Source organism: Lutra lutra, chromosome 5 (genome assembly GCF_902655055.1).
Source record: "Lutra lutra chromosome 5, mLutLut1.2, whole genome shotgun sequence".
In the NCBI taxonomy this organism is placed as follows: domain Eukaryota; kingdom Metazoa; phylum Chordata; class Mammalia; order Carnivora; family Mustelidae; genus Lutra; species Lutra lutra.
Window position 1 is genome coordinate 68,952,292 of NC_062282.1, and position 21,861 is coordinate 68,974,152.

Sequence of the window (21,861 nt, forward strand, 5' to 3'; positions counted from 1 at the left end):
AGGCTTAGAAAGTTCCATGTGCCTATTCTAGAGACGTGTTGGTGCGAAACAAATCAAAGGAGTAAGTGATGTTTGTATCCACTGTGAGGAGACCAGCATGAGATACAGTTTTACAGACTATAAACCTGGTCATGAGTGCTGGAGTGATAATCCTAAAGGCCAGATGGATGAGCCACATATTGGTAGATGTCACTCAGGATATGCAAGAATTGTATGTGTCCTACAGCACTGGAGATCTCCGGAAACTCAGCTCAGAGCACTGGTCATGGACGAGAAAGCAAAGCACCTACACAAGCATTCCTTCTGAGACCACCTTGCCATTACCTAAACTTCCCCATGTTCGACTTCAGGTGGAAGGAGGGAAGAAGCACGCCCTCTGAGAAGAAAGGAAATAAAAAGGCAATGTAATACATCCCTAATGGTAGATATTTAATGAGAAACAGGCACTAAAATACCATCTTTTTGGAATGGGAACCTTCTTAGTGGGCCCATAGATTCCTCCTTAATAACTGCCAAAGGATGACCTATGAATTCTGTTTGCATCACTGATTTTCAAGGGACCATCCTCAGGGTCTTCGCTGTCAAGCAGCTTCTGAAGTTGAGTGTTAGAAACATGTGTCCTTGTTGCAGTAAGGTTGACTGAGAAGCAGCCTTGGAGACTAGCCTGGACTATAAAGGGCAGGCATGAGAGGCATGAGTAACAGCCACAGACACTCAAAAGGACGGCATTTTGGCCCCTTCTACTCAAGTACTTCCCAGAAGCTGCTGCCTCTGAACTTATCTGAATCAATGCCTTCCTTAGGGAGACAAAGTTTAGTCAAAAAAGCTGTCAAGCCCACTTGTTTGGCCACCTGTTACTCAATTATTGAATATTGTATCTAATTTGTTTACTCCATGAACAATGGAGTTTATTATGAACAATGTTCTTATTAAAAGTCTATTGAATAGGGCTTTCAAACTCTCTTTTCCTACCATCAAAATAATATTCTTTTAAAAATTCCCCACGCAAGGATACCGAGGGGGAGCAATTGGTTAAGTGTCTGACCCTTGGATTTGGGTCAAGTTATGATCTTGGGGTTGTGGGATTGACCCCTGCATTGGGCTCTGTGCTCAGCACGGAGACTGCTAGACATTCTCTCTCCCTCTGCCCCTCTACCCTGTGCTTTCTGTCTTTCTAATAAATAAAATCTTAAGGTGGGGGGGAACCTCTCCCTGGGGCACCTGGGTGGCTCAGTTGGTTAAGCATCTGCCCTCGGCTCAGGTCATGATCCCAGGATCCTGGGATAGAGCCCCACATCAGGCTCCTTGCTCAGTGGGGAGCCTCCTTCTCTATTGCCTTCCTTCCCCCTGCTTGTGTTTGCTCTCTGTCTCTCTGTCTCTCTCTCACTTGCTCTGTCAAATAAATAAATAAAATATTTAAAAACAACAACAACGGGGTGCCTGGGTGGCTCAGTGAGTTAAAGCCTCTGCCTTCGGCTCAGGTCATGATCCCAGGGTTCTGGGATCGAGCCCTGCATTGGGCTCTCTGCTCAGCAGGGATCCTGCTTCCCCCCCCCTCTCTGCCTGCCTTTCTGCCTACTTATGATCTCTCTCTCTCTCTCTCTCTGTGTCAAATAAATAAATAAAATCTTTAAAAATAAAATAAAAACAAAAAAAAACAACAACAAAAAACCTCCCCTTATAAATGGTCACATAGTGAACAGGTTACTCAGGCAAACATATGTCTGCACACACATGTTTACCCATCAATAATTAAAGTAGTCCCAGTTATTTCATACAAACATATTGATTTCACATAGTTGAAATAGTCCCACATTTAACTCACATAAGTATATTTGTGCATACAGAAACATGAATAACTATAGATTACATGGACATTATTTGAATAATTTTAGAGTTATCAATTCTTTTTTATCAAAAGAGTCATAATCAGTGAAATATTTCCCATTTATGCTTTATGTATATGTGCCTTACTTAAAGAAATGATTCCGTCTTTGTTACAGACTGTCTTGTGCCTTAAGTTAGAGTCCGCCAGAAGCTGACACAAGACAGGGATGAAGGTGCATGAAGTATATGGAAGGTGCTAGTAGGAGACTGGAGATATAAAACAGGAAAGAAGGAATCATTTAAGGATTCATTGTTAAATAGGTTACCACTTGGATAAGAGGTTAGGGAACTTTTTTCTGTAAATCAGACATGTCAGAAACCGCTAGTCATGCTCTCACGCAGTGAACACCACAAGAAAGAAGAAGGTGAAATAGTTTGAACAGAAAACCAAAAGCAAACAGAAAATTTCATATTTGTGTGGAAATTCCTCATTGAGTAGGTAGAAAGGTCCCTGCATTGCATTATTTCCCCAAAACTTGATGCCTTAAAATTTCACTTGACTTGACTTTGTTTGGCTTTGGAGCAGTGATGATTACCATCCATTCTTCACAGGCTTTAATGTATCACAGAACTGATGCTAGGAAGTCATGTGTTGCTTCACAGCACATGATAAGCAGTAAAAGGTAGTGGTTTTGAATTGTTCTGGAATTGAGCGGCATCTTATTCTACAGGAATTGTCATGCCCCCAAACCCTGTACTCAAGCTACTAAGGTGATGTAAGGAATCCCCGGGTCTCTGGGAATGGGTGAGAGGAACTGTAACCCAAGACAGTAACCCCTTGAATTGAAGGGAATGTGGCTGAGCATATGCTGTGAGAGGTTAATACCCTAAACCCAGTAATCAAAGAGCCTCAGGTCCAAAACCTAGAGAGTCAGCAACAAGCATGGGTGTAGAGCATAGAATGCTGGACTGGAGCAAACACTTTGGAGATAACCCACAAACAAGATTAGCTTCTAGAAATTTGCTTGCATGTGTTTGTCTTGTGTAAATGGAAGAAAGCCTGGTGGCTTTCAGGAGCAGGAGCTAACCTCCTGGACACCAGAGTTGACTCTTGGGGTTCCATTGTCCTGGGACCTCTTGCCCATACTGTGCTAAATTTACAATCTTCTCATCTATTAGTAATACCTGATTATAACCCCATGAGGTTCAGTCTAAGTGGTGTTCCATTCAGAGGGAATGTATCCAATGCCAGAGGCCTTGAAAATAGAGACCTATATTTGGATTTTTTTGGAGGAATAGCTAGAGTAGTTTGATAGTGCATCTCATATGGAAAGCTTTTTTGAAACTCCCATTTGGTGAGCTCCCCATGTCCCACATAGTAGCTGCTCAAACCTTTTCTTTACTCACGTCCCCATCCGACATCAGGTCTCACTCTGTCTCCTGTGGCTGGGCCCCTCACCAGTATGCCCTACAAAAGAGGTGCCTGAAATGGACCCAGTTTACAAAAGCCTTGTGTTCACTGAGGACAGAGAAAACAAAAACAAAAACAAAATAAAAACAGGAAGAACTCATATGACGGGGAAAAATTTGATTCCATTATTTTTCATTATTTTTATACAAATTTACATATTACAAACATTTACTCAAAATTTTATTTGAGGGGCACTTGGGTGGCTCAGTGGGTTAAAGCCTCTGCCTTTGGCTCAGGTCATGATCTCAGGGTCATGGATCGAGCCCCGCATTGGGCTCTCTGCTCAGCAGGGAGCCTAGCTTCCCCCTCTCTCTCTGGCCTGTCTCTCTGTCTACTTGTGATCTCTGTCTGTCAAATAAATAAATAAAATCTTTAAAAATTTTTCATTTGATCATAGGATATTAAAGGATATTTACTTTAGGGCAACTCACTATAAAATCTGGCACTCAGTTGACTTATAATAAATATTTATGGGATGCATAGAGTTCCTAAAATAAAAAGTAACAAGTGAAACATTTTATGCCCTTACAAAAATACCATTAGCCCAATGCCAGTTGATACTTTTGGTTCCTTTTTTTCAAGTTAAGGCATTATGCTTGAATCTCAAGATACCCAGCTGAATATTTTATATAAATGTGTGTATATGTACATGTACATATGTGTGTTTGTATATGTGTTGGCATACACATCTATGTGCATATACATGCATGTACACACATAGTGTCTTTGGGGAAACTCAGATAAGAATATAGAGGAAAAATAAAACCCCAACCAAGTGACTTAATCGGCTTTTTAAGTTTCATGGCTATTAGAGCCTTTTTTTTTAAATAGGCAAAACTTAATTTTGTGGGCCATAAAGTGATAGTTTTCCTATGTTAATTAAAATAAATCTAATATAATTTTCAGTAGTGACCTTTACTCATTCTCAACTTACTCACGTGTTCTGTCTATAATCCAACGTAACAGTTTTCATATAAACATTATAGTGTTCATTTCTTCATTACATTTATTTTTTTAATTTATATTATTTTTGTATTAACATAATAATATATTATTAGCCTCAGGGGTACATGTCTGTGAATCACCAGGTTTACATACTTCATAGCACTCACCATAGCACATACCTTCCCCAATGTCCATAACCCCACCACCTTCTCCCTAGCCCCCCTCCCCCCATTAACCCTCAGTTTGTTTTGTGAGATTAAGAGTTTCTTATGGTTTGTCTCCCTCCCGATCCCATCTTGTTTCATTTATTCTTTTCCTACCCTCCAAACCCCCCCACATTGCATCTACACTTCCTCATATCAGGGAGATCATATGATAATTGTCTTTCTCTGATTGACTTATTTCACTCAGCATAATACCCTCTAGTTCCATCCCCGTCATTGCAAATGGCAAGATTTCATTTCTTTTGATGGCTGCATAGTATTCCATTGTATATATATACCACTTCTTTTTTATCCATTCATCTGTGGATGGACATCTAGGTTCTTTCCATAGTTTGGCTATTGTGGACATTGCTGCTATAAACATTCGGGTGCACGTGCCCCTTTGGATCACTACGTTTATATCTTTAGGATAAATACCCAGTAGTGCAATTGCTGGGTTGTAGGGTAGTTCTATTTTCAACTTTTTGAGGAACCTCCATGCTGTTTTCCAGAGTGGTTGCACCAGCTCTCATTCCCACCAACAGTGTAGGAGAGTTCCCCTTTCTCCCCATACTCACAAACATCTGTCATTTCCTGACTTGTTAATTTTAGCCATTCTGACTGGTGTGAGTTGGTATCTCATTGTGGTTTTGATTTGTATTTCCCTGATGCCAAGTGATGTGGAGCACTTTTTCATATGTCGGTTGGCCATCTGGATGTCTTCTTTGCAGAAATGTCTGTTCATGTGGAGGCTTTACTTTTTAAAGATTTTATTTGTCAGAGAGAGAAAGCACACACACAGGAGCTGCAGCAGGCTGAGGCAGAGGGAGAAGCAGGCTCTCCAGTAAGCAAGGAGCCCGATGTGGGACTCAATCCCAGGACTCTGGGATCATGACATAAGCTGAAGGGAGACGCTTAACTGACTGAGCCACCCAGGCTTCCTGCTAGCAGAGACATTAAAGTCATTGCAGAATTCTTGTTTCTCTTCTTCCCTCTGTCTTTTAGGACAGCAGTTTGCACTTCACACAAAGCTCCTGGCTACAGTCAGAACATCAGCACTCCAGGAGTCCCTCTATAACTTTTAGACTGTGAATGAGATGTTTCTACCCCTCCTTGTTTCTTTTTCTGTTGGCTTGATTACACAGTACCCCCAAGTGGCCTGTTGAACTTAGAATTCAACATAAGAGTTGATTTAAGATGCTTTGGTGAGCAACAATGAAGCTAAACTCACATTTAAAAAAGAGAAAGAGAGAGAGACAGACCCTAAAACAGAAAAATCTTTTAATCTTATCTGTAAATAAGATTATAGCCCAGTAACTGTGCCAGAGATGGGGAATGACTCTCTTGGTTCAACTGGAAAGTGAAAGACATCACAGTCAGTATTTTTTTTTTTAATCTCTTCTCAATGGTCTGTGGGTTTTGGCTCCTGTGTATCTGTTAAGTGGTAATTCTAATCTTCGAAAGTCCATTTTTCCCCTCATCTAAGAAAGCTTCGTATGATCTGAAGCCAAGGAGTGCTGGAAAGAACTCAGGGCTGTTATCACATTTACTGTATAGGACATAGAGCTGCAAGGCTGATTATAGACTGATTTAAGTCTTATGGAGATGGAAAGGGGTTGGGGGGTTGGGGCTGAGGGAGCAATTGTGAACAGGTATTTCAGCAAGGCTGTTTTCTGCCTAGGAAACAAAATGAACTTTTACCTCCTATAAAGTACGCACAAAATACGCCTGTTCAGGTAAATGAAGTAACATCCAGTTCAACATTTTGGGTTTTATCAATATCACATCACCAGTACTCTAGTCCTACTGAGTCCTGAGCCAAAGGTGAAGGAACTGTTTTCTGCATCAGCATGTGTGTAGGTTTAAAAGAGGCAATTACAGGAGACCTGAGCAGAAACAGAACTGAGGGACTGAACGTTCAGGCTGGCGTACGCTTCAAGATGTTTAGGTGTGTATTTATATATGTGGTCAGTTAGGTGGATGGCTAGGTGTGCAGTTAGAATTTTGTATCAAAGGCAAACCTTTGGTGCCTTCCGTTTCTACCACTGAATTACAATGCCAACTAAAATAGTGGTTAGGTGCTCGCCAAAACAAAACACTGATTCCCAGAATTCTGATTAGAAGTTTATGCAAATGCTCATCTCTCGTGTTAACATTGGTTTGAAAATGCCAAGTCAAAACCCAAAAGGTAGTGGGTACAAGCAGCAATGCAGATGGTGGCATACCCATGGGATAATATTTATTTTCTAATCATAAGCTTTGGTGTTGATAAACTCTTGAGTTTTAGATTGAAAATAAACTCAAATGATTTGTTTTCTCTGAAGACTTGAATTTTTAAAATTATTTTTATTAACATATAATGTATTTTTTGCTCCAGAGGTACAGATCTGTGAATCATCAGGCTTACACATTTGAAGACTTGAATTTTTAAAAACTTTTCAAATAAGGGTCAGGTTCAGTCATGCTCTGGTTTCCATAATAGCATGGAATTGTATGAGAGGCCAAAGTTGTGTGGCTTATGTTAGCACCAACAGCATAGCAGATATCTAATAACATGTATTAGAAAATGTTAAGGTTCAAATAACAGAAATCAGATTCCACTAGCAGAAGCAGGGAAGAAGTTCCTAATTGTGCCTTTTGTAAATATCCAGAGATCTAGATGGTTTCATATGAGGCTAATCTGGTGGTACCACCTTGCCATCTAAGACATGGTTTCTTTCCATCTCACTGGTCCCTCTTCCACAGGGCAGCTTTATTTTCCGACTGACCACTTCTGGGATCCAAGATGGCATTCAGCAGCTCCTTGTATGACCTGATTGTGCACATTAATGAAAACGTCAATAAATCTTTTCCTACTCTTCACAACAAATCTTTAGTATTCTTTCCCTTTGAACTGCCATGAGTCATGTGCCCAGGCTCCATCCAGTCACTCTAAAATGAGATTTGCTGATCAGCTTAATTTTTGTTATGAGGTTTAAGTTGGAGTCAGGCTCCTCAGAAGTTACGAGTTTCCAAAGAGGAATTAGAGATCATTGAGCAAGAAGAAAAGGTGAAGGAGGAAGAGTATGCTAGGAAAGTAACAAAAATTTATCTGTTACACAAGTCTTAAGTTTGGCAAGAATTATTGACATTTAGGGGTTTTAATTTTAAACAATGCTATGGTTAAATTTTGAGACGAGGAAGATAGGTTTATCAGTTAGAGGATTGAGGAAGTCTGTGTTAGGCTCTGTACAAGTTATATGTTTGTATTTGGTAAGAAATTGAATGCTAGAGATGATACCACAGTGATGGTATTTTGAAGATGACCTTTTTAGCAAGGACTTGTGCATATCTTTGTAAATGTCACTAAATCTAGGAATGCAAAAACTAAAACTTAAAGGCTGTTGGGATGAAGAAAACACAGATTACATTTACTGTGTGATGATCTAGATTTAATTTGCTTTAGCTGTGGTAAAGTTGAAGTAGAAACCATGGTTTTATTTTTATAGAATGAGTTAACTTATTTTTGCTTCTGAATTCATTGGATGTTATTAAGGTCCAAGAGTTATACTTCTGAATACTTCCTAAGAGTCCATTAGCCAATGTTTATATAACCTTTTGAAGAGATTTCATATTCGGCTGAAATCACTAGGACGATTATCTTCAAAACCATGCATAAAAAACCTGTCTGGTTCAGAATTTTCATTATCATAGGCAAAGAGCTTTCCTATCCTAGTTTTATACCAAATGGTTAATTACTATTTAAAAGTGTAAGTCAAAATTTTTTTTACACCCAGCAGAATGTAAGAACCACCAACTTTCATGGTTCTGTTGTAGTTACAGAGGACAAAAAACCTCCTCTTAGCCAGTCCTGGCTATACATGTTCTTACTAATTTAACTTGTTTTTTTTTGAGAGGTTGTCTAGATCAGTTCCCAAAGGGATTCCAGGTAATACAAACAGCATTATATGGGCTTGATGGACAATCACATTCTAAGAATAATTTGGGAATGCTGAATAATATCAAAGTATATTTGTAGTTACTAAGAACTCAACTCTTCATAAAGTAGTTATTACTGTTATGACCTTTTAACCTATGAGAATATGAAGCCCATAAATATAACATTTCTCAAGATAGGAAGTGGTAGAGAAGGTTTCCTGCTCATAGATGATGACTTCAGGGATAAATCCTTTTCTTTTTCCCTTATTAACTTTTTATTGTGAAAAGTTTTATCCTTACAGAAAATGGAACACGTTGTATAATAATGCCTGATGACTCACACATGTTAACATTTTACAATACTTGCTTTATTTGTATGTCTGTGTTATCTATGCATTTAAAAATTTTCTAGACATTGGGAATGATGGACATGACCATTTCATCTCCACAGTCTTCAGCCTTCATTTCCTAAGAAGGCCCTTCTCCTCCATGTCCAAAATGGTAGTAACTAGCTAAGAAAATTAATAATTCCCTAGTATTATCTTATACCCAATCCATACTCAAATCTCTACCCTTTTTCTCTGAGTAGATTTTATATCTGATTTGTTCAAATCAGGATCCCACTATAAGCAATGCCTTGTGTGTGGACATTAGGGGAAACTGTATTCTAAAACATTACACAAAACAGTCCTGAGGGTTTCTCAGGTTGTTAGAAGGAGAATTCACAGAACTGCATTTCTAGCTTGTCTGTAAAGTACAGAGCTCTTCTGGAATAGAAAAAGGTGTGGATATGAATCACAATTCAACCAGTTACTACTGGATTCATGACCTTGGGGGAGTTGTTTGATCTCTCAAAGCCATCATTTTTTCCTGTCATCTGGGAGTCTTGAGGATTAAAGGAAATAATGTAGTCTCTGTGCTTAGCATAATGAATCCGTGTGTGCTGATACAGATCAGAGGTGCATTACCTGGAATATAAACTGTATACGTTGGTGGGAGGAAATTTTTAGAGGCAGCATTTGGTCATTTTAAACACCAGAGATGTGCCGTCAGGACGGGGCTAAGAGACAATCACATCAAATACAGGAAGAAGTTAGGAGTAAAGCATTCCTTTATATGCCTAGCACTGTGGCCCAAATGGAGTCCCCAAGGGTGAGAAATTGTTTCCAGTGCTGCCACATGGGGTTCATGGTTTAAATAGACGTGAATTCTCATTACAAAGTTTTTGTCATTGAAGTTCTAGCATCTGGTGACTCAAGAAAGTAGACAACTCCCTAAATTAGATGTAAGGAAGAATCTCTATCAGCCTTTTGTTAAGCAATAATGTTTCTCCCTCTGTTCAAGTGGCAATCAAAAGAATTTTTTTGACGTGTAGAAAAAAATATCCTAGTAAATGGATCACAATAGCAAGAGAAAGAGACGTCTATCAGAATGATGGGTTAGATAGCCATGGGGAAAACAAGGTTTCATTTTTCTCTCTTGTATTGTGGAATATTTGCAACAGTGTTCATGTCATGGTTTTAGCTTTTGGTGCCATGTTGCACGGTAAGCTGTGGGCAGTAAATATATGAGAATCTCCAGGATGTTCTGCATACATTTAAAACATACTGTTAGTTTAATTTGTCACTGAAAATACAATGATATGGTTGGGGAATAAATTGTTGTCTAGCGGGAACCAGTAGCAGAGGCAGAGTTTCAGGTGGTCACAGAATAAGCTCAACTTACTCTGTCCCTCGGTTGTAACTAAATTCAAACTGGCCACAGATTCAAAAGTTAGCTCCTGTGCAGATATAAACAAACTGAGGGTGACAGAAGGGAGGGGTGTGGGGCATGGGGTAACTGGGTGATGGGTATTAAAGAGGACACGTGTTGTGATGAGCCCTGGCTGTTATACACAACTGATGAATCGTTGAACACTACATCAAAAACTAATGATGTACTATATGTTGGCTACTTGAAAATAATAATAATTATATATTATTAAATTATAAGTTATTAAATCATTAAATATATATTATATATACATATATATAATAATTATATAGACATCTAAGTTTTAAAGCCAGGCACATGTCATCTTCATAATTATACTGGCTTCCAATAGAGGAAAGGAATCACCTGGTGGTAGAAGCTTCAAAAATTCTTCCACATAAAACAAAGTAAAACATGAGAAGCCCCCACCTATCTAAAATGTGTCTTAAAATAGCAAACTTATCTGGCTTGAAATGAATGTTGCTAAGTGCTGTGGTTGCTCTTTCTTCAGAGACCCCCATTATATCATCCAAATGTTACATCTGGCCTTGTCACAGACACCATGAAGCTGTTTGCCCAGACTGTTGGCCAGGACTCCAAAGTTCTTACTCACCTATGAGCCGTTCCTGCCAAGTCAGGGGAGGATTTCACAATCAAGGCTGTGCAAGGCACCTAGTTGTACTTCAGGGGGAAAGGCTACAGCTATCACAGTGACGGGAGAGAGAGGCTGTAAATTAGAGAGGGTCTTGAATGGAGATGCTCCCACCTCCCTTAGAACTTAGTCTTGAAATGTCATTTTGCAGACCTTTTTTATATACAATCCATTGTGTTTTTAATCACGGCCGCTTGAGAAGGCTCTATAGTCCTAACAAGTGGTATAGTTGGGTTTTTTGAGTGTTTTGCTTTTGGTTTTGTTTTTTATCAGGTGAATGTCAGGCACAATATTTAGTCAGGTTCTGTCAGTTTTATAGCTCTTAGATTCTGTGTTTAACTTAAAATTAGCTCACTTAATTCCAGTGTAACTCTGAGAAAGGAAATAAATTATACAATGGGGAATGAACTCCTGCCGGTAATATTGAGTGTATCTTTCACTTATTTTTTTAAACTTCAAAAATGTTAAGGGAAAAATAAGAATCATAAAAAAGGCCAAATTATTTTGGGAAACAGGGAAAAATGAAACAATAGAAAAATCACTAGAATTCCTCATCAAATGCATACACGTGTGTGTATATATGTATGTGTGTGTGTTTCTTTTGGAATTAAAAACCAGTGCATGGAAGGAACCTCATACTGGTCATAAAGATTTGTGAATGGGAAGATTGTGCTGAAGAATTCACAAACACAGTAGAGGGGTTCACAGGAAATGTAGTAGAAAGATAAGATGAAAACCAAAAGAACAAGTTAACAACAAAGCTAGATCGAAGGACTCCACACATTCATGTAGTAGTCATTCTAAAAGTGGAAAACATGCGGAAAATCACGGAAGACATTTTAGACAATGAAATTACTAGAAGACAATACAAGATAATCTTTGTATGACCTTGAGGTAGGGAAGAAATTCTAATAGAATCAAAATGAGACACCAATAATAAGACAACCCCTAGTTGGGTTTTTAATTTCATTTCCTTTTTCATTTCATTTAGTTAAAAAGATTTTATGATTTCCTTAGTAATTTTCTGCCTCATGGATCACTTACACATAGACTCTTTAATTTCTTTTTTATTGATTATTATTTCTATTAGCTAGATATGAGTACATCTTTGTTACTAATTCCCAGTTTAATTCCACTTGGGACAAGGCACATACTGTGTATGACTTAAGTCCTCTTAAATTTATTGGAAGTTGTTTTATGGACTATAATGAGGTTTTTCCTTGTGAACTTACTGTGTAGGTTTGAAATGGTTGTGTATTCTGTGCTCTGGTTTGGTGTTGGTAAGTGGCAATGAGGAAATGTCAGTGGATTGTTTTGTTCAAATCTTTTATAACCTTAGTTACCTTTGGTTTAACACTGAGAGTTTCCTGCAGAAAGCCAGGCTGTGGTTTCATCAATCTGTGGATTTACCTCTTCTTTTCAATCCTGTCTGTATTTTGAATCCCTGTTACTAGGTACATACCCTTTAGGTCCTTAATTTCTTCTTACCCATGTATCTTTTTGAAATGTCCTTTTCTATTCCTGGCTTTATTCTTGTATTAAACTTTACTTTCTTATTGTTAATCTAACCATTCCAGCTTTCAAAGATTTTTTTATTTCTTTATTTGTCAGAGAGAGAGAGCACACACACAAGTAAGGGGAGCAGGAGGCAGAGGAAGAAGCAGGTTCTCTTACTGAGCAAGATGCTGGTTGTAGGACTCAATCCCAGGACCCTCGGATCATGGCCCGAGCCAAAGGCAGCCGCTTACCTGACTGAGCCACCCAGGCATCCCACATTCCAGCTTTCATTTAGACTGTGTATGATATATATTTTGATACACACATGAGATTTTAATGTGGCTTATTAGAGATTATGCCCACTTATAAAACCAAATTGTATGAGGCCAACAGTAGTAACCCTTGAATCAATCACTAATTTATTAAATGCAGTGGTGAGTTTTGTAACAAAAGAAAAACGTTAAGAAATATAATTCAAGAAGAGGAAAATGGCTCTTGTATTGAAGAAGGCAGATACAACCAAATTACTCACAAAAGGAAAAGAATAAAATAAGTTTAAAAAATAGATTGTATAAAAACAAATCCAAAACAGTTCTCTATAATGAGGAATTAAAAAATCAATTAATAAACAGGAAAATAGGAGGAAACATGGGTCAGTAAATTGATGATGGGTCAAGCTGATGCTACTGTGTTAGAAAAAAGCATAGGCTTTCACTAGGAAAAGAACTTTAAGCACAAGGAGAGTAAAAACATGTAAACACCCTGACCCTTTAAAAATGAATCCTATCTCCAAATATAATAAAAATAATACCATAAATTGTTGCTTTTTTTCTCCCAAGATTTTATTTAACAGCTTTTTCTCTCTCCCAAAATTTTATTTAAATTCAAGTAAACATAACGACTTTTGATCACCCTCTATCTGTCAAACACTACCCACGGTATCTGTAATCCTCACACTCTCTGCAAATGCTGGAGGTAGATTGCTTCTTCTTCTTCCTATTCTTTCTTTCTTTTTTTTTTTTTTAAAGATTTTATTTATTTATTTGACACAGAGAGAGATCACAAGTAGACAGAGAGGCAGGCAGAGAGAGAGAGAGGGAAGCAGGTTCCATGCTGAGCAGAGAGCCCGATGTGGGGCTTGATCCCAGGACCCTGGGATCATGACCTGAGCGGAAGGCAGAGGCTTTACCCACTGAGCCACCCTGGGTAGATTGCTTCTTAACAGGAAACTCACTTCTCTCTTCCAGCCCAGGGGATTTCTCTGAAGTTCATCTGGTTAACTGGAAAGCTCACAAATAAGTAATTTTTTCCCCCTCTGTTTGCAAAAAGGTACTCGACAGAAATTTAGCTACTGAATTAACCAAACAAGTACACTTCTCTTAATATAAACAGAGAAATCCTCTATGTCAAAAAGAGTTAAACCATTCCATTAATCTAAAGTTTTTCTTTTCTTGTCCTTTTTTTTGGGCTTTGTCTAATGCTATCAAAATCAGAAGCATGACTGTGAGATCAGCATGGTGATTTCCTCTCCCCTGTGGTATCAGAGTCTTAATGAGTTGGTTTATAAACAAATTACCATTGCAGGCTAGATGTACGATGTTCTCCCCATCACACCATTGTAGTAGTAGAGCATTAAAAGTACTTATACTCATTATTGCTTCCTAATACCCACACTTGCCAGCTGCAAAGGAGTTATTGCTGACATCTTCCCGTTCAGGCTGTTTGGCTTATCCTTCAGTACTATTTTTTCCTACAGCCTAGAATGGTGCACACAGCAATTACTTACAGTTACTCTAATCCCACTTTTCTAATTACTGGAAATTAAATGTCAAATGATCCTTTCCTTGTACAGAGACATTAAATCATCTAACTGTTAAGAATATACTTATATAGTGATGCCCGGGTGTTTCAGTTAAGCATCTGCCTTGGGCTCAGGTCATGATCTCAGGGTCCTGGGATCCAGTCCCACATCTGGCTCCCTGCTCAGCGGGCACCCTGCTTCTCCCTCTGCCTGCTCCTCCCCATGCTTGTGTGCTTTCTCTCTCTCTCTCTCTCTCTGTGTCAAAAAAATAGTCTTTTTATTTTTTTCAAGATTTTATTTATTTATTTGACAGAGAGACACAGCAAGAAAGGGAACACAGCAGGGAGAGTGGGAGAGGGAGAAGCAGGCTCCTTGCTGAGCAGAGAGCCTGTTAATGGGCTCAACCCCAGGACCCTGGGATCATGACCTGAGCCGAAAGCAGATGCCTAACGACTGAGCCACCCAGGCACCGCTAAATAAATAAAATCTTAAAAAAAGAATGCACTTATATAAATTGAGAAACTATGAGTCTTAAAAATAGACTCTTCCTATATGCAGTTAAAAATTTCCAGAAAATGGGCGCCTGGGTGGCTCAGTGGGTTAAAGCCTCTGCCTTCGGCTCAGGTCATGATCCCAGGGTCCTGAGATCGAGCCCCACATCGGGCTCTCTGCTCAGCAGGGAGCCTGCTTCCCTCTCTCTCTCTCTGCCTACTTGTGATCTGTCTGTCAAATAAATAAATAAATCTTTAAAAATTTCCAGAAAAAAATGACTAACTTAAAGTATCTTTGTTATACCTGGAAATTGTGTGTTAATTTTAACCTAATATAAATAAATCCTATAAATTTCTACATAACAGAATAAATTCTTCTCTCAATATAAAATAATCTACCTCTATGGAATGACTATTTTTCCATCAGAATTTTTCCAGATCTTAATCTCTTTGTCTTTCTTGCTCTCTCTATAAGACACACATGCACACACCATTTTTTTTTTTTAGAGCTTTGAAAAAACATCCACCATGGTCTTTACATTAATGCTGTCTTTCTCTCTAACATTTATTTATTAAATGATAGTACAAAACCTCTAGTGGATTTTTTCAAAGATTTTGAAGAACGTCAGGATAGTAATCTGAAATTTTATTTCAACCAAAAATATATGTTTATTAATATTTTATAGCAATAGTATACAATACAGTTAATCTCCTAAGGGTTTTATGGGTGAGATTTCATTCTTTATATTACATTCATAAGGCATTTATTTCCTGTTCTGTCTGCAGCTGTAGATCTGAGTCAATCTGAGTTTTTGCTAAAACTAGATGAATTTGTTGTTCCCAAACTATTAAGATGCCTCATTGAGATTAAATCTTGTTTTATGCCATGATGGTTCTGATAGTATTTATATAACCTATTTTCACTAGCTTTTAATACAGCTTATATTAAAAAGCTGTACAGAAGTAGAGAAAGGATGTAGAATGATTTTATCAGATGTATTCTATCACTTAAAATTTATAGCCATAAGAAACAAATGATCCTGGAAATAGTTCAGATCATATAAGAGCAAAAGCTCAGTAAGGGTGTAGGGGTGAAGAGAAAAACAAAACAAAACAGAGAAAAGTTCTGGTCCAAAATACTTCAGAAAATAGGGAGATAGATACTTTAGCAAATCAGAAGAATAAGATGTTTTCAAGGAGAGGAAGGTAAGAAGAACATTTTCAAAATACAAAAATACCAATGAATGTGTGACTTGTTGATTTACATTCTTAAAATGGATTCATGTAAAATGTTTCAAAACTGTGTTGATTTCTGTCCTCTGGGTCCTGTAAACCTATGTCAAAGTCACCCCGACCTGTGAGAGTTGCATTATTTTGTGTGTGTGTATAAGATACATTTTGATAGTATTATGCTCATTTTTCAGCCCTGCTTCTCATAATCTCAGTATTTTTCTCCTTTTCCTCCTATTATCATCTGTGCATTTACATCTGTGTAGTTCCTTCCCCAAAGTATACACAAAAAGGCAAACACTCTGGTTCATTCACTGTATGAAAAAGTATGTGCGTTCCACTCATTTGGATTTTTATAATTTATGATATAGGCTCATGTCTATAAACCCTACCTAGTATTGTTTTGAATATTCAAATTTTTGTTTTCTAAATTTAAAAAAAATCATGCTTTATATTGGTAACCAATTTTTTTCTACCCTTTTGTTTTTTAGATATCAACACATACATTCATTTCAATTCTGTGTTTTAGTTTAAGTGTAAGTGGTGAACTACTGGTGTATTTAGTGCGTTCACATTAAGAAATTTTGTGGCTATACAACAGTACATATATGAGTAAGAGAGTTTTCCAGGTTATATACCTAGATGTAGAATTGCTAGGCAGGAGGTTATGTTCATTTTCAACATATTTAGATCAGCCACATTGTTCTTTAAGTTGATGTATTAATTAGACTCCCATGAGCAGTCAAGCTTTCTATTTTACTTTTTTAAAACTGTACTTGATGACATACGATGTTATATTAGTCTCAGGTGTCTGACATAGTGATTCAATAGTTTTATGTGCTATTCTAGCCTCACCATACATGTAGCTATCATCTGCCTTCTGTTTTATTAAATCAAGCTTTTTACTTTTTGCCAGATATATAGGGAAGAAATACTACTGTTTTTAAATTTAGAGATCCAGAATTCCTAGTGAGGGTGAGGATCTTTACAAAATTTTTGAACTTTTGGTTTTCTTTAATTCATTTTTCATCATCTTTAAGTACAGTGAACTTTTTATTTAATATTAAATTCTCCAGAATGTGCTCTATTTAGGTTTCTCCTGCCATTGGACAAAAGCTTATTATATTACAGTATCATGAAATAAAACCATTTTATTTGTTAGCATATTATTTTTAAAAAATTTCTCACTAAAGTACATGCTTTACTTGGACAGGCCATATCAGTCTTTTTTTTTTTTTTTTTTTAACGTTGTATGCTCACATCCATCATGATAACTATGACATGGAAAGTGCTCAACAAATGTTGGTTGGATCAATAAACACATATACTCTTACTGTTCTAATAGCCATTGATCAAACAACCCAACTTCTAGCTATTCAGGATATAGAATACCCATAACACTTCCTATCAGTCCAGTGGTGCACATAGACCTTGAGACATACAGTGCTTTCAATATACGTATTGCAATGTCCCCCTGATCACATTTTCTTTTAGTATCAGTGGTCTTGGATTTGGACTGACTGTCACACTAAAAAACCAAAAATACATGTCTTCATGCAGCATAAGATATCTTAAGCTCTAAGAAAGACCCTAGAACAGAAATAATAATGCAGCAATGACAGAGCTGAGGTCTCATAACTCCCAGGCATGGTGTCTGATGCCCTTGCAACACTTGAGGAATGTGTGCTCAGAGATGGGAGGCTACGTGGAGAAGGACAGTCTCCATTTAGGAAACTCATCAGCTCTTTGATTCCTTCAGCTTTTGTATTCCTTCAGTTTTTGTATAATGTTAGTCACATGTGATCCTCCAATGAATGTACAAGACTACTGCTCCGTCTTCAGATGTAACTGAATACTATCAATATTGATCATTCTCTCCTTGAAAAATATCAAGAATGTGGCACAGGTACTAAGTGTAGTACATCATCTTCAATCAGATTCTGATTTATCTTGGATTAAGTATAGGTATACGGGAAGAAGATAAGATCAAGAAAAAAAATTTTAAAGAAAAAAAGTGTAGGTATACTCCTAATAATATTGTAAGTTAGTGTTACAAGGAAGATTCAGCCAAAGTTTAGATAATCTTTTCCCCGAAGCTAGAAGAAAGGTCACAGAATTCCCTGTTAACCCTTACTTCCAGGTTCTACCCAAATATTGTCAATATTTTTACATTCCCTCCATCTTTTTGTTATAATTGTTAATACAGACATTTCTATGGTATTTTTTGGCATAAAAATAAACCTACAAAAGCATCAAAACATCATTAACTACAAGGACTTCCATCATCCCATGAACAGGTGTGTGGGGGGGGACACATTAAGTTTGATTATACCTGTTCATAAAGTTATGGTATTTCTTTACCATTTGGATTATACTTTTGCCCACTGAGGCATACGTAATTAGCAGCTTTTTAAAGGTTGGACAGAGGCATTGACCTGCATGTGTAACTTTTTTTTTTTTTAAGATTTTATTTATTTATTTGACAGACAGAAATCCCAAGTAGGCAGAAAGGCAGGCAGAGTTGGGGGGGGGAGGCAGGCTCCCTGCCGAGCCGAGAGCCTGATGCGGGGCTTGATCCCAGGACCCTGAGATCATGACCTGAGCCGAAGGCAGAGGCTTTAACCCACTGAGCTACCCAGGTGTCCCACGTGTAACTTTTTTTAAGCTAAATTTGTGTCTTGACCCAGTTCCATGATTCAATACTCCAGCTCCCCAAACCTTATTTCCTCTCAGTAGATGGGGGCTAGTGTTGAATGAAACAACAGTAAGTGTTTTCTTCTGAGTATTTATGGCATGAGTGCAACTCAAGTGTGTTATGGAAGACTTCTAGTTTTCCATCCACTGTGTAAGTACCTTGGAAGTTATCACTCCATCCTAACAAATAAAAGACTGAACTAACTGGAAAATCACCAGCTTTACTCAGATTTTTAGGAGCACTGAAGTCACAAAGCCAACCACTGTCCTGACAACTGAGAGACGGACAGGCGGATATGAAGAATCACAACAGAGTAGAAATCCAGGAATAGGAACTCTGGAAACCTTTACCACAGCAGAGAAAGCCTGAGCTATAATTGATGAGTTGTTGGAGGCTCAGGATAGACGTCCAAGTTAAAACTCCAGAAAAACTCCCATACTTTTGTGAGTTTTGTCACCCAGAGTTGTTTCAGGTTCTTAAAGTGAAATGCCAGAGAACAATTCCCTCACCCTTCTGGAAGAGGGAGGGCAAGAGTAACTTTTGGAGTATGCCTGAGTATTCGATTATTAATGAGAATTGGCCTCAGGTGCCTGGGTGGCTCAGTGGGTTAACCTCTGCCTTCGGCTCAGGTCATGGTCTCAGGGTTCTTGGATCAAGGCCCGCATCAGGCTCTCTGCTCAGCAGGGAGCCTGCTTCCCCCCGCATCCCCACCCTCTGCGTGCTGCTCTACCTACTTGTGATTTCTCTGTCAAATACATAAATAAGAAATTCTTTTTTATAAAAATGAGAATTGGCCTCAAAAGAAACTGTTTGACTAGAACCTTAACTTTTGGGGGATTTATAGCAGCCTAACCTGCCAGGGGAAAGGAATATCCCTGACCAGCTCCTGCACTGGGAAGCCCTTGTGCTGAAAGACTGAGAATTTATCCTCAGACTGTAGAACTCTTGCCCTCCTGCCAGACCTTGGCACCACATCCCTCAAGGTCTCTTTCCTGGAGTTTCTTTCTCCCAGTTGATGTTGCTGGTTTTCAACAAAAAATTACAAGACAGATTAACAGTCAGCACAGTTTAAAGAGAGAGGGCAAACAACAGAACAAGATTTTGCTATGACAGGGATTTGGGAATGAGCAGACCTTGCATTTAGATCAATTATAATTAAACAATAAGGGCTCTGATGGATAAGTAGCAAACATGAAAGAACAGATTAGAATGTGAGCAAAGAAATGGAAATTCTGTGAAAGGGTCAAACATATTGTGTGTTCCCAAAGTATGAAGTGCTCAGGGAAATGATCCACAAAACATATCCTACTTCCAGTTGCCGTTCAGTTTGGGTGTGTCCTAAGACTTGTAAAATTCCATTTTTGCGTATGCTGAGACAAATCCCTGAAGATATGTGGCTGTGATATCATGGCAATGGTCAGCATTTTCCATATCCAGTTTCTTGAACCGGCATTTGTGTTACATCCCATATACATATACACCTAGTAAAATCACTTTAAAAAGTCTAGAGGGTGAGTGATAATGATACACTGTCATCTATACTGCAGGTAATTACCTTAATAGACAATATCCTCATTTACAGAAACGCAATATATCAGCTACCAGCTTCCAGGAAACTTATGTGTGGTTCAGCGCAAAGCTAGGAAAATCAAAACCAAACCAAAACAAAACACACACACACACACACACACACACGCAAAACACAAAACGCACAGTCCATATAGTGACTCCCAAGTGCAATTACTCAGGCAGTCTTAATAGGATTACCATCACCATTATCATCGAGGGATGATGGTTAATATTGTTCTTACAAATCATCCAAATAGACTTCTAAGGTTAAGTCTGAAAATCACCTTCAAGGATACTGATCAGCAAAAAATAAATCCAGAGTTTTCATCTAGGAATGAACCATAAATTGTCCTACTCTTAGGAAAATTGCTCTTCTCATCTAAGATGTTCTTTTTCCTTAAGATATGATTACTGCTGTAAATGATCACTTCTCTTCTGTCAGAATTTCCTGTTCATTTATATGTTTCTTGCTAAAATTTCATTTATTTCTTGATGGAGGCTCAGCCACCCTAGGGAGGATCTCTGATTCAGGCACCCACCCATCTTCATGGCAGATGTAGCTTCCTTTGGTACAAATACAGATTCAAAAAATATAACAGGGCAATTTCCATAACTAAACAGGCAGAATGTAGAGCCCATCCTTGTTCAACAATGCAAAATGAAGTCACTATCTAGCCATCATTCCCTTAAGAATGTACACAATTCAGAGGAATTAACTCAGTCATATCTCCCTTAATGCAGATGGTCAGTACAGTGCCAGACTGGACAAGACAAAAGAATTTGCCAGGTGCAAAAGATCGTTTGTGGATATATCATTTTCCACCCTCGATTCCCACTTTCATAGCTCAGAAAACTCAGGTGCCTCCCTTACTTACTACGTATACCCAGATGTTACATACATTCATTCAGTCAAATCAGATAGACCTTCATCCCTTACCACGCCCACTTTCATTTACTTTCAATTATTCCATTCTAATTCTCAAGTATTATTTCATTTATTATTTTTGTGGAGGTGTAGTTGACACACAATGTTACATTAGCTTAGGTGTACAACACAGTGATTCAATAAGTTTACATGCTATGCTCACCCCAAGTGTGACACCATAGATGCTACTGTATTACCATTGATTTATTCCCTATGTTGTGGCTTTTATTCCTGTGACGTACTCATTTCATAACTGGAAGCCAGTATCTTCTACTCCCCTTCACTCATTTTGCTCATCTTCTCACTCCCCTCTCCTCTGGCAACCATCACTTTGTTCTCCACTTAGGGATCTGTTTCTGCTTTTTTGTTTGTTTTCTTACACATTTGTTTTTTGAGATTGCACATATAATTGAAAACATACAGTATTTATTTCCCTATCAGACTTTCTCACTGAGCGTAATAGACTGTGGGTCCATCCATGTTGTCACAAGGTCGCATCCTTCTTTATGGCTGGGTAGTGTTCTATTATGTGTATGTATGTGTGTGTTTATATGCTTACCTTTATATATATACCACATCTTCTTTATCCACTCATCTGTCAGTGGACACTTGGGTGGCTTCCATACATTGGCTATTTTAAGTAATGTTGCAGTAAACATAGGCATGCATGCATCCCTTTGAGTTAGTGTCAAACCATTATTTTGAATATGAAAATGGACATAAACCCATACGATCTGAGGTTTTTTAGTGAAATATATGCATTTGTTGAATGTACAGCCTGGGACCAAATTGAAAAGCATTCCATTCCCAAAATTTTGTAGTATCACTAGCTGTTGCTTCCTTTCCAGAATAAATGAAGCCCAAAGTCCAAAAAGGACATAGAAT